Source organism: Mustelus asterias, chromosome 21 (genome assembly GCF_964213995.1).
Source record: "Mustelus asterias chromosome 21, sMusAst1.hap1.1, whole genome shotgun sequence".
NCBI classification, from domain to species: Eukaryota; Metazoa; Chordata; class Chondrichthyes; order Carcharhiniformes; family Triakidae; genus Mustelus; species Mustelus asterias.
Window position 1 is genome coordinate 38,140,970 of NC_135821.1, and position 11,315 is coordinate 38,152,284.

Below are 11,315 nucleotides of genomic sequence, written 5' to 3' on the forward strand. Positions count from 1 at the left end.
ACACTTCTGCAGTTCCTTCTGTGGTGGATCATTCAATGACCATTTCAGTGAGTTACCGAACACAACCTGGCTATTGTAATTAGAGTCACAGAGGTTTTCAGCAAAACAGGCCCTTCGGCCCAACTTGTCCATGCCACAAATTTTTACCACTAAGCTAGACCCAATTGCCCACATTTGGTCCATATCTCTCTATACCAATCTTAGCCATGTAACTGTCTAAATGTTTTTTAAAAGACAGAATTGCACCTGCCTTTACTACTACCTCTGGCAGCTCGTTCCAGACATTCACTACCCTCTGAGTGAAAACATTGCCCCTCTGGACCCTTTTGTATCTCTCCCCTTAAACCTTTGCCCCCTAGTTTTACACTCCCCTGCCTTTGGGAAAAGATGTTGACTATTTACCTTATCTATGCCCCTCATTATTTTATAGACCTCTATACGATAACCCCTAAACCTCCTACGCTCCAGGGAAAAAAGTCTCAGTCTATCCAGCCTCTCCTTATAATTCAAACCATCAAATCCAGGTAGCATCCTAGTAAATCTTTTCTGCACTCTTTCTAGTTTAATATTTTCCTTTCTATAATCGGGTGACCAGAACTGTACACAGTATTCAAGTGTGGCTTTACTGATGTCTTGTACAACTTCATCAAGATGTCCCAACTCCTGTATTCAATGTTCTGGCCAATGAAACCAAGCATGCCGAATGCCTTCTTCACCACCCTGTCCACTTTCAAGGAGCTATGAACCTGTACTCCTAGATCTCTTTGTTCTATAACTCTCCCTAACGCCCTACCATTCAATCTACCAAAATGCATCACCTCGCATTTATCTAAATTGATACAATATATTCTATTGGTTGAGTTTTTCTCCATTTGTTTTTGGCTGTACAACCTGGGCAGAATTTGGAAACTAAGACCTGCCCAGCATCTGCACATCTCGACCTTTTCAACTGAATCAAGGGGAAGGGTGAAAGCTCTTGTATCAGGAACCCACTTGGTTGCAGGGGTTTCCGGAAGGTGCTTGCTTAAAGGGATTGCCAGCTGATTATAAGACTTCATTCCAGAGCTATTGACTCCCCCAACCCAGACCCACAAGGCAGTGGATACTGTTCAATCCATAATTAGCTCCTGGTTGATGGATACTTGCATGTCCACTTGCAAGTCGGCCTGTGTATTGTATCTCGGGACCAGGGTTCCTCCGAGATCCCCTGCAGTTAGGATGTCTAGTTGTCATGCGTTATTGTGAAGAGGCACTACAGGGGGTCTTGGTGTGTAGAGGCTGTGTCCTTGCAGGCAAGGCTGACACAACTCCATTTGACACATAACATTACCTTGTGACAAACCATTGACACACACACTCCTTTTTTTGTGGGTAGAATGTATAACACTAGGATACAATTTATGCTCTTTTGACTCCTCAGTGGGATTTCTGTCAATTACTTCTGATTGTACATTGTCACTGGTAAACTGATTTTAATGGTAATATTTGGAGAAAAAAGACTTCCTCTCAGATGTGAGAAAACAAAACCTGGGAATTGTACAATAAATCAGATGTAGAGATTTGTGGGGATCACATCCATTGATAGTGCGCATGTTGGAGCAGGACATGCTGTGTTAATATCACAAGTGCAACGCATATGCACCACCGGCTTTTCAACAAAACAAAACATAAAGGCTGTGTATTTTTAAATTTTGTTCAGATGAATGTAATCATTGTCACTGTTCATTATGCTGTAGTAACACAGCAAAATCTTACATTTATATTGAATGTATAAAGTAGAAAAACTTGATGGGTGTGGAATCAAATCAAAACTGAAAGGCAGCCCAAGAAGGTAACAGCTGGCCAAAACCTTGGTTAAAAAGGAAGATTTAAAAGAGAATCTTAGAGGAGAAGGGATAGATGGAGTGATTGAGGAAAGGAATTCCACAGATTTCGGCATGGACAGCTGAAGGCACGAATGCCAATGGTGGGCAAAGGAAGTTTTGGAGGAGCGCAGAGTTCAAGGTAGCCTTAGCAAAAGTCACTCTTTCCTGGTTTGAGAATGAACAAGGGCTGTGCTGCACTGATAGTTAATCTGCTAACAGTGCCTTAAACACCGAGCAGAGTTGACAACTCTGATTGGATATATACCTTAGACGTGTTACCACATGACCTGCTGTCTCCAACTGGCCTGCCCCCCAATCTGCTGCCATTGGCCACCTATCATGTCCATCTTCACAGTTCTGACTTCCCACATCAAGTGGAAAGTGAACAGCATCTTCATTACCCAATCAGATGATCATCGACTATCAGTCAAACAGTTTATTCCCACAAATACAATGGCCTGAATTTTTCAGATGGTGGGGGTTCAGCCGGCTGCCATTTTACGCACCAATAAGTGATGAATGATAGCAGGTGGAACTTCTTTCCAAGAATGGATGGAAGTCCTACCTTGGAGAGCTGTTGGCCCATCCTCTCCAGCCCATCCAGGCACAGTGTTGCAGTGGTTGGAAGAGGCATGCAGTGCCATGCCTGGGACTAAGTGCAGGGAGCCAGGGTTCCTGGGAATGGAAGAGGATGCCCTGAGGGGTCGTGGCAGAGCGAGTAGGTAATTGGAGGATAGGCAGGGAAGGATGAAGGAAGATCAAGAGGTATCCAGTCCTTGAAGGGGGCTTCTGATGGAGGCTTCCCAATGTAGCCACCCCCAACCCCCACTCTCCTTCTCATCCAAGATTGATAGCAGTGATTTTTTTTCTATTTCCCACTCTCATCCATCCAGCACCCGCCAACCTACAAATTGAGGGTGGGCGGGAAAAATGGCCATTAAGTGGGGCACATAATAGGGGTTACCAATTTAAAATTGCATCCAGGTCATGCCAGTGAGGATCCCAGGGGGAATCCTGTCCATGTAATTTCATACTTCCCTAACCTGAAAACCTGCCATTGTGTGTGCGTCTGTGGGGTGGGGGGCGGGAGGCGTGAAATTCAGGCACAAAGTTTGATAACTCGTAAACAAATTATTTCAAAGAAAATTTTTTTAAAACGCAACTTTTCCCCGTAGGATATGGGTGTTTCTGGCAAAGCTAGCACTTATTGCCCATCACTCCTAATTGTCTTTGAGAATGTGGTGGTTACCCACCTTCCTGAATCACTGCAGTCTGTGTGGTGAAGGTTTTGTACTGGTTTTGATACAACTGAGTAGCTTGATAGGCTATTTCAAAGGCATGTTCAGGAGCTGCAGTCCTATGTAGGCCAGACCAGGTAAGGACAGCGTGTTATCTTTCTGAAAGAACGAGTAAGCCAGATGACTTTTTACTAATCCAGTAGCTTCAGTGTTATCATTACATATACCAGGTGCAGGATTTTCCTTTTATGGTCAGGACCCCGATGTCAGCATCAACCTTGCACTATGACTGGAATAGTCACCCATCAATGATTTTTGCAAGTTGGCCAACTAATGGCCAGAGGGTGGCCATGCGGTCTAATTAGCAATGGTGGGCGAGATCCCAGGGCTAGAGGGCTCATAGGAAGTCCTCCAGCGGTGACACATTGGCAGCCCAGCCCCTCTGATGTGGCAGCTGCCAACCGCTACATGGCGAGATAGAGGGTGTGCATCATAAGGAAGGTGTTCTCTGAAGACCAGGTAATGAATTTTAAATGAATAAAGGCCACAGCTATTTGCTCCTGGTTATGGAGGAGCAATATCCAGTGATTGCAACTGTGGACTAATGGCCATGACTGGTGTGGGAAGCCCTAGCAGGATGAAACATAGCATACCCTGGCCAGGAGGCTGCTTCATTTAATTAGCCATGTTGCAACTGGAATGTGGGGACTGCCTGTTGTCTGGAAAATTCTCTGGAATTGTGTCTGTACTGGTCCCTCAAATGGACTAATTGGCTATCTGCTGCCCTTTCCAAAACTTCCCAGGTTTGGAACTATGCTGAGGAGATCTGGCAGCATCTGTAAGGAGAGAAAAGAGCTAACGTTTCGAGTCCAGACGACCCTTTGTCAAAGCTCTGACAGCTTTGACAAAGGGTCGTCTGGACTCAAAACGTCAGCTCTTTTCTCTCCTTACAGATGCTGCCAGACCTGCTGGGATTTTCCAACATTTTCTCTTTTGGTTTCAGATTCCAGCATCCGCAGCAATTTGCTTTTATTGGAACTATGCTGACCTGCCGTGGGAACTTCCAGGCCCATCCACTCTGGTTCCACCTCAGAAAATCCAGCCTCGCCTTTTTTTATTCCAAATGAATCAACTGCACTTGAATTCCCCACTTTCACTGGTGGGATTTGAACTCTCGTCTTTATTTTCAGTTCATGCTTCTGGATTACTGGTCTGATAACAACCACTATGTAACCTTATCATAGCAATGTTCTCACAGCAATAACCGGGGGAGTGATCTTTAATACTTGGAGACTCCAGGGCAATCCTAAAGAGTTGGCAACCCTAAAACCAAGGTCATCAATCAACTGCTAATTCAGGGAACACGGCAAGCCAATATTTATTAAAACCATAACTGCAGCTCTTCCCCTTTGCAAAACCTGTGACAGCTTTTATTACCTGATCATCACAGTAGTGCGTAAAAGGGTGGAAGCACAAAAATAAACAGATTCTTCAATTTGCTTTTAGTTTTTAAAAATTGTCCAGAGGCAAAGTCTAATGGTGAGACTCCTTAAAGTGGTGTAAACTAAATATTTGCATGTTGTCATTGCGTAACTTTCTTTTCTAAGTCCTTGTTGAGTTTTAGCAATTGTCATGTCCCGATACTTTATATTTTTAAAAGCTGAACAAAGGCTGTAAAAGATGGCTGCCCAAGAGATACCTGACTTTTTTCATCAATTAAAACCACTCACCTGTCTAAAGGGAGAACGCAGTAAGAGTTTTAACAACACCAGGTTAAAGTCCAACAGGTTTATTTGGTAGCAAATACCATTAGCTTTCGGAGCGCTGCTCCTCCTTTGATGAAGGAGCAGCGCTCCGAAAGCTAATGGTATTTGCTACCAAATAAACCTGTTGGACTTTAACCTGGTGTTGTTAAAACTCTTACTGTGTTTACCCCAGTCCAACGCCGGCATCTCCACATCATAAAAGGAGAACAACAGTTCAGAATGTTCCAGACTGATGTTGTATCAGTGTTTCATTGAATAGAACCCCTACAGTGCAGGAGGCCATTTGGCCCATTGAGCCTGCACCGACAACAATTCCACCCAGGCCCTATCCCTGTGGCCCCACGTATTTACCCTGCTAATTCGCCTGACACTAAGGGTCAATTTAACATGGCCAAACAACCTAACCCGCACATCTTTGGCATGTAGGAGGAAACCGGAGCATCCGGAGGAAACCCACGCAGACACAGGGAGAATCGCAAACTCCGCACTGACACTGAGGCCGGAATTGAACCTGGGTCCCTGGTGCTGTGAGGCAACAGTGCTAACCACTGTGCCACTGTACCGTCCATACTAATTTCAAATTGAATGGATTCTTCCATCATAAAGAGTGGGATTTTCCAACCCCTCCCATCAGCGGGATCTTCCTGTCCCACCAAATGTGATGCCCTGCGGTGGGTTCCCCCATAGTGAGATGGGGGAGCCATGCAAAACATAACAGACATTGGTGGGACCAGAAGCTCCCACCAGCAGCCAATGGTGAGCCACTTCCGCTGCTGGAAAATCTGCTGTGGGGGTGTGGAAAATCCCACTCAAAGACACTAGCTGTCTCAAACTCTCGAGATGCCAAATGATAACCCAGGATGATTAAGATTTACCGACACATCACCCTTTGTTTGGAAATCACGAGATGGGGAAACCATTTTGGTTGTCTGCTTTTAAATCAGCAGAATCTGCAGACAGAATTAGAAATCCACTGAAATCTATCGAACCAGTTGCAAGTCATACAAGCAGTCAAAGTAATAAACAACAGTACCTTGAAAATAGGAGAAAGACAATCCCAACCTGTTCCAACTTTGAGTTTGCCTGAGAACCATCATCCTGGAAGTTTGACTGCGAAAAACTTTGCAGCTTATTGAGAAACCCTTGCTTTGCCAGAATTTCACTTGAAAGTATCACCTCCATTTAAGAAACAACGGACCTGCCAGAAAGGAAACTGAGATAACTATAAGTTGTAACCGTATTGTTTTATCTTCACCTGTATCTAATCTTTGTGTGTGAGGCAAGTGAATGAGATGTCACATTTCAAAATCTGGGGCAAATGTGTGATGATAAATAACCTTTATTTTTAAACTCACGAAATCCTTGCTGATGGAATTTTTAAATTCAGTTTCTCACTCTGACAGTTAGAAAACACACATGTTTTACATACCAACTTACTAAATGGGGCTGAGTGACATACTCCTAATTCATATGTATTTATAAAGAACAAAAAACAAAAGTACAGCACAGGAACAGGCCCTTCGGCCCTCCAAGCCCATGCCAATCATGATGCCCTAACTAAACTAAAAAAAACCTTCTGCCCTTACTCGGTCCGTATCCCTCTATTCCCTCCCTATTCAAGTACCAATCCAGGTGCCTCTTAAAAGTTGCTAATGTGCCTACTTTCACCACCTCCTCTGGCAGCACGTTCCAGGCACCCACTACTCTCTGCATGAAAAACTTTCCCCGCACATTTCCCTTAAACTTTCCCCTTCTCACCTTGAACCTGTGCCCCCTTGTAATTGACACTTCCACCCTGGGAAAAATCCTCTATCCACCCTTTCTATAACTCTCATAATTTTGGAGACCTCTATCAGGTCTCCCCTCAGCCTCCATCTTTCCAGTGAAAACAATCCTAGTTTATTCAACCTCTCCTCATAGACAACACCCTCGACATCAGGCAACATCTTGGTGAACTTTCTTTGCACTCTCTCCAAAACTTCCACTTTCTTCTGGTGGTGTGGCGACCAGAACTGCACGCAATACTCCACGTGCGGCTGAACCAATATGAATGATGACAGGCAGTAAAATGAAACACAAAGTCTGTCCATGGCACAGTGTACAAAATTAAACCTTTTTTAAAAACAATATTCTCCAACTTGGGTTTTGGTCATTCTATATTTTTCCACTGGATTTCTTCTGAATTTTAACCCTAAAAGACCTGAAAAACACTGGCTTTTAAATTAGCAATAAAAACTGGCTTTAATTAGAGTACGACAGGAATTTCCCTTTTTATGGGAATATGTAAAAATATATAGAAAATAATTTGTAGCAAATATACTTTCCTCGAGGATGAAATTATGATGATTGTATATTGGTTGAAAAATTCCAGCTGCTATGTCCTTTCTGTGAGCATTTTGTGTTGGGATGGGATTGAGAAATGACTTCACTTGTGTCACGATTACCAAAAGCTTTGCGGTTTAAGTGCATTCTAAAAGTAAAAAACAACAAACCAGAGTCAGCAAAGATTTTGCATCGGGACCTCTTTAAATGTACACAGTCAAAGACACTGTTTAAATTCGGAATTAGTTTCCTAATTACCACAGTTCCTCTGAGAGTGACATGAGATTATATTCCATACAAAGATGTAATTTATTCTGCTGCCTGTTTTTACTTGGTGGAATATAGGATTTTCTGACCACAATAAGGAACAATCGTCAATAATTCAAAATGAAAACTGGAAATAATTGAATATTATACTCCTTCCCCAAGGGTATAATAATGCCACTGTCTTACTGTTCTACAATGTATACAAGAACATTCTGCAGTTCACATAGCGTGTGTTTTCTGCTCACTCTCAATGAAGACCTACCCACCTTTCAACATTGAGATATGCGTTATCAATTGCAATGTGGAGGCACAGCCACAGTTCAGGCTTTCTAGAATTATTTTATCTTGGTTCGGACCTCAAAAGTGGTTTCCATTACAAGGGAACTATGATTCAACATATGATTGTGCATATTTGTTGTGTATGGTTTAGTGCAGTAGTTCGCAAACAGTGGGTTGCAACTCCAATTCGGGTCAGATACAGCAAGTGGGGTCACAAACTCCCTTCCTCTGACTCCACCCTTCACTGGCACTGAGGCCCAAGTGGCTTCCAGCCTAGCCCTTGCCCTGCTCATCTCTCTCTTTCTCCAAGTCGTACATTGCAATTTGGACTTTATTGCAGCCTTATTGAAGGGAAATTAAACTAATTCGACAAACATATTATCCTTCTCCCAATGAACCTTTCTACTGGATCCAATTTTGGCACTGACAGTTTTCTTCTCAAGGCCATTTAATGTCACCTGCAGGGCGGCAAGGACACGCCAGTTCAGACTTGGGCTGTGGCTGGGAAGCTGCTGCATCTTCCTGCAGGCCGCCACAAGCTGGTTGACTTGTGTGTGAGACGGGAGAAGGATCCTTCTACCCCACACATGAATTGAAATTCACCCCCTCCTTCCCACAACACACACAATGTAATCTGCCCCCTCCCCACACACCCCGTATCAGCCACCCTCCCCAACACACACACACCCTGAAATAAAATTAAAAACAGAAATTACAAAGGGAAAAGGTAAGGAGAGAAAAGAAAGCAATATTTTGGGAAGAATTGCCTTGTCCCCTTTGAAGAGGCCCAATAAGGGTTTACAGTCGATAACTATAAAAAAACCATTGACTGTATTCGTATTGATGGAATTTCTCCACACCAAATACGACTGTCAAGCCTTCTCTATTTGTGAATACCTTCGCTCCGCACCCAAAAGGGCCCTGGTGCCATTTCTTTCCAACAATGTGACAGCACCACACCAACCGCATATGGGGAGGCATCACAAGTTAATATAAGTTCTTTCTTAGGGTCAAAATGAGCCAGTAAGTTAGATGATAGTAACTGATGTTTAACTTCAGAAAAAGCCTCTGCCTGCGGAGTTTCCCAGAACTATCTCTGGTATTTTCGTAGTCGGGTATGCAAGGGGGCCAGCATGGCCTTTACCTTATCCTCTACTGGATGTAACCCCTTGCCATCTACTCAGTAGCCTAAATAAGCTATTTTGGCCACTTGGAAAAACACATTTCTTCCTCTTCAAGTGATCTCCCACTCTGGAAAATCTCTGCAAGACTTTCTCTAGTTTGGCCAGGTGTTCCTGTTCTGAAACCCCCATGACCAAAACACCCTCTAAGTATAACGCTACCTTGGGTGGCCCTTGAAGAATGTTCGCCATTACTCATTGGGAAGATGTCGCACACTGACAAGACCCAAAGGCAAACAGATATGTCTGTAGAGTCTCTTATGTGTGTTGATTGTCATATATTTCCAGGAGGACTCATCCGATTCAAGCTAAAGATAGGCGTGGCTCATACCCAACTTGGAGAACGTCTTGCTGCCTGTTAACTTAGTGTACAAATCTTTGATTCGGAGTATGGGGTACCTATTGATTTTGGAGACCTGATTGACTGTTAGTTTATCGTCCCCACAAAGATGAACTAATTTGTCAGGCTCAAGAACAGCAGCCCATTTTACAAATTGCACGGCTCCTGTAAGCAAGCTTTCGAGGTGCCCTAGTTCAGATTCCATCTTCTCCAGCATGGAGTAAGGTATTGATCTTGCTCTGAAATACCTAGATGTATTGTCAGGGTCAACATAGATCTTGGCCTGGGCACCTTTTATTTTTCTCAGGCTCTCATGAAAAACTCCAGGGTATCTATTAATAACTTTGTATAGTCCCCCATGCCTAGCCTGAAGATCTCCAACCAATTCAGCCAGCTCAGCTGAAGCCAATCTCTCCCCATCGGCTTGGTCCACGCCCACCTACAACAATGAGTGGGAGAGGAGCTGATTGCTGCCTGTAAGTTACTGGGGCCATTGTGGTGCGTTTTATTAGTAAAGGTCCCCCCATGTAGGTGGCTAGTCTGGCCTTTGTATCTTCCAACCTCAGGAGTTGGATGCTCGATTGCATATGCTTATATATCTGTTCTCCGATAACAGAGACTGCAGCTCCCATGTCCATCTTCATCCTTAAGGGATGGACATTCGCTCGTAATTCTACCACTATCGGGACAACTTGCATTATAATAATATGATTCAGTTGTAGTGTCCCTGTCTCTGGAAGAGGGGATATCTGCATGGTATGCTCAGGTGCTGACCTCGGCTTTCTTCCGAGGTAGCACACATATTGCCTGTTCCTGGAACTTTTCCGTTGCTGCGTTCTTTGACAGTGCTTGCAATAATCCGTCATCTGGCAACTGCACCGCCCTGGGCTATCATAAAATCAAAATACTGCAGATGCTGGAATCTGAAACAAAAACAGAAAATGCTGGAAAATCTTAGCAGGTCTGACAGCATCTATGGGGAGAGAATAGAGCCATTGTTTCGAGTCTAGATGACCCTTCATCAGAGCTCACCAGGGCACCTCCCTGGACTATGCCCTCTAATACTCTTGGGGTCATCACTGCCTTTCCTTGACTGTCTGGTGGTGACAAGTCTACTAGTTCCTATATCAAAAGGGGCCCTTTAACATCTGATTTACACAAGCACTCTCTATTGAGGACTGCTTACATGAGGTCCCTCCCCTTAGTCGAGGACATTGCTGCCTGATGTCCCCTGCAGTTCCTCTGCCCCTTTTTCTGCATTCTCGAGTGATAAGGCTAATTTAATGGCCTTTTTTAAGTCCAAGCTGGATTCTGCCAACAGCTTCTTTTGGATGGTGAGGTCATTTATGCCACATACCAATCTGTCTCGCAGCATTTCATTAAGAGTTGGTCCAAATTCGCTATATTCATAGAATTCCTACAGTGCAGAAGGAGGCCATTTGGCCCATCGAGCCTGCACCAACTACAATCCCACCCCAGGCCCTATTCCTGTAACCCCACATATTTACCCTGCTAATCCCCTGACAATTTAGCATAGCCAATCAACTTAACCCGCACATCTTTGGACTATTCGGTCATTTTCTACAACCACGTCAAGAACTCAGTGACAGATTCCCCAGGAGATCCCTCAGCCACATTGAAATAATATCGCTGGATGATTACAGAGGGCTTTGGGTCTTGATAGTTTTTTTTACCAGGTCTACTAGCTCATTAAAAGATTTTGAGTCAGGGGCATCCAGAGAGGTCAGACTTCTTATCATGCTGAAAGTTGGGGCCCTGCATGCCGTCAACAGTATCACTTTTTCCTTTTTCGTCTCCATCAATGTTGTTAGTATGGAAGAAGTAATGCACATGCTCAGTGTATTCGGCCCAGTCTTCCCTCCTGGTGTCGTAGTTTCCCGAAAAGAGGTATAATGGCTTTTTCTTATCATTACCAATGTAGTAATTCAGCCATCACCAATGTAGTAATTTCTTACCATCACCAATGACCTTTATTGTGCATCAAAGGAAAGGGCCATGCCTGTGGCTTACAGTCAGGCAGTCTTCACCACGGGACC

At 44.0% G+C, this 11,315-nt stretch overlaps 1 long non-coding RNA gene across 1 annotated transcript in view; it reads right to left on the reverse strand.

The window, feature by feature from the left end:
- The window catches only part of LOC144509225 (uncharacterized), a 50,121-nt gene extending 38,806 nt beyond the window's left edge, over positions 1–11,315 (reverse strand). The window contains exon 1 of the long non-coding RNA XR_013500422.1: positions 11,235–11,315. This is a non-coding gene — a long non-coding RNA (uncharacterized LOC144509225). The remainder of the gene's footprint in view (positions 1–11,234) is intronic.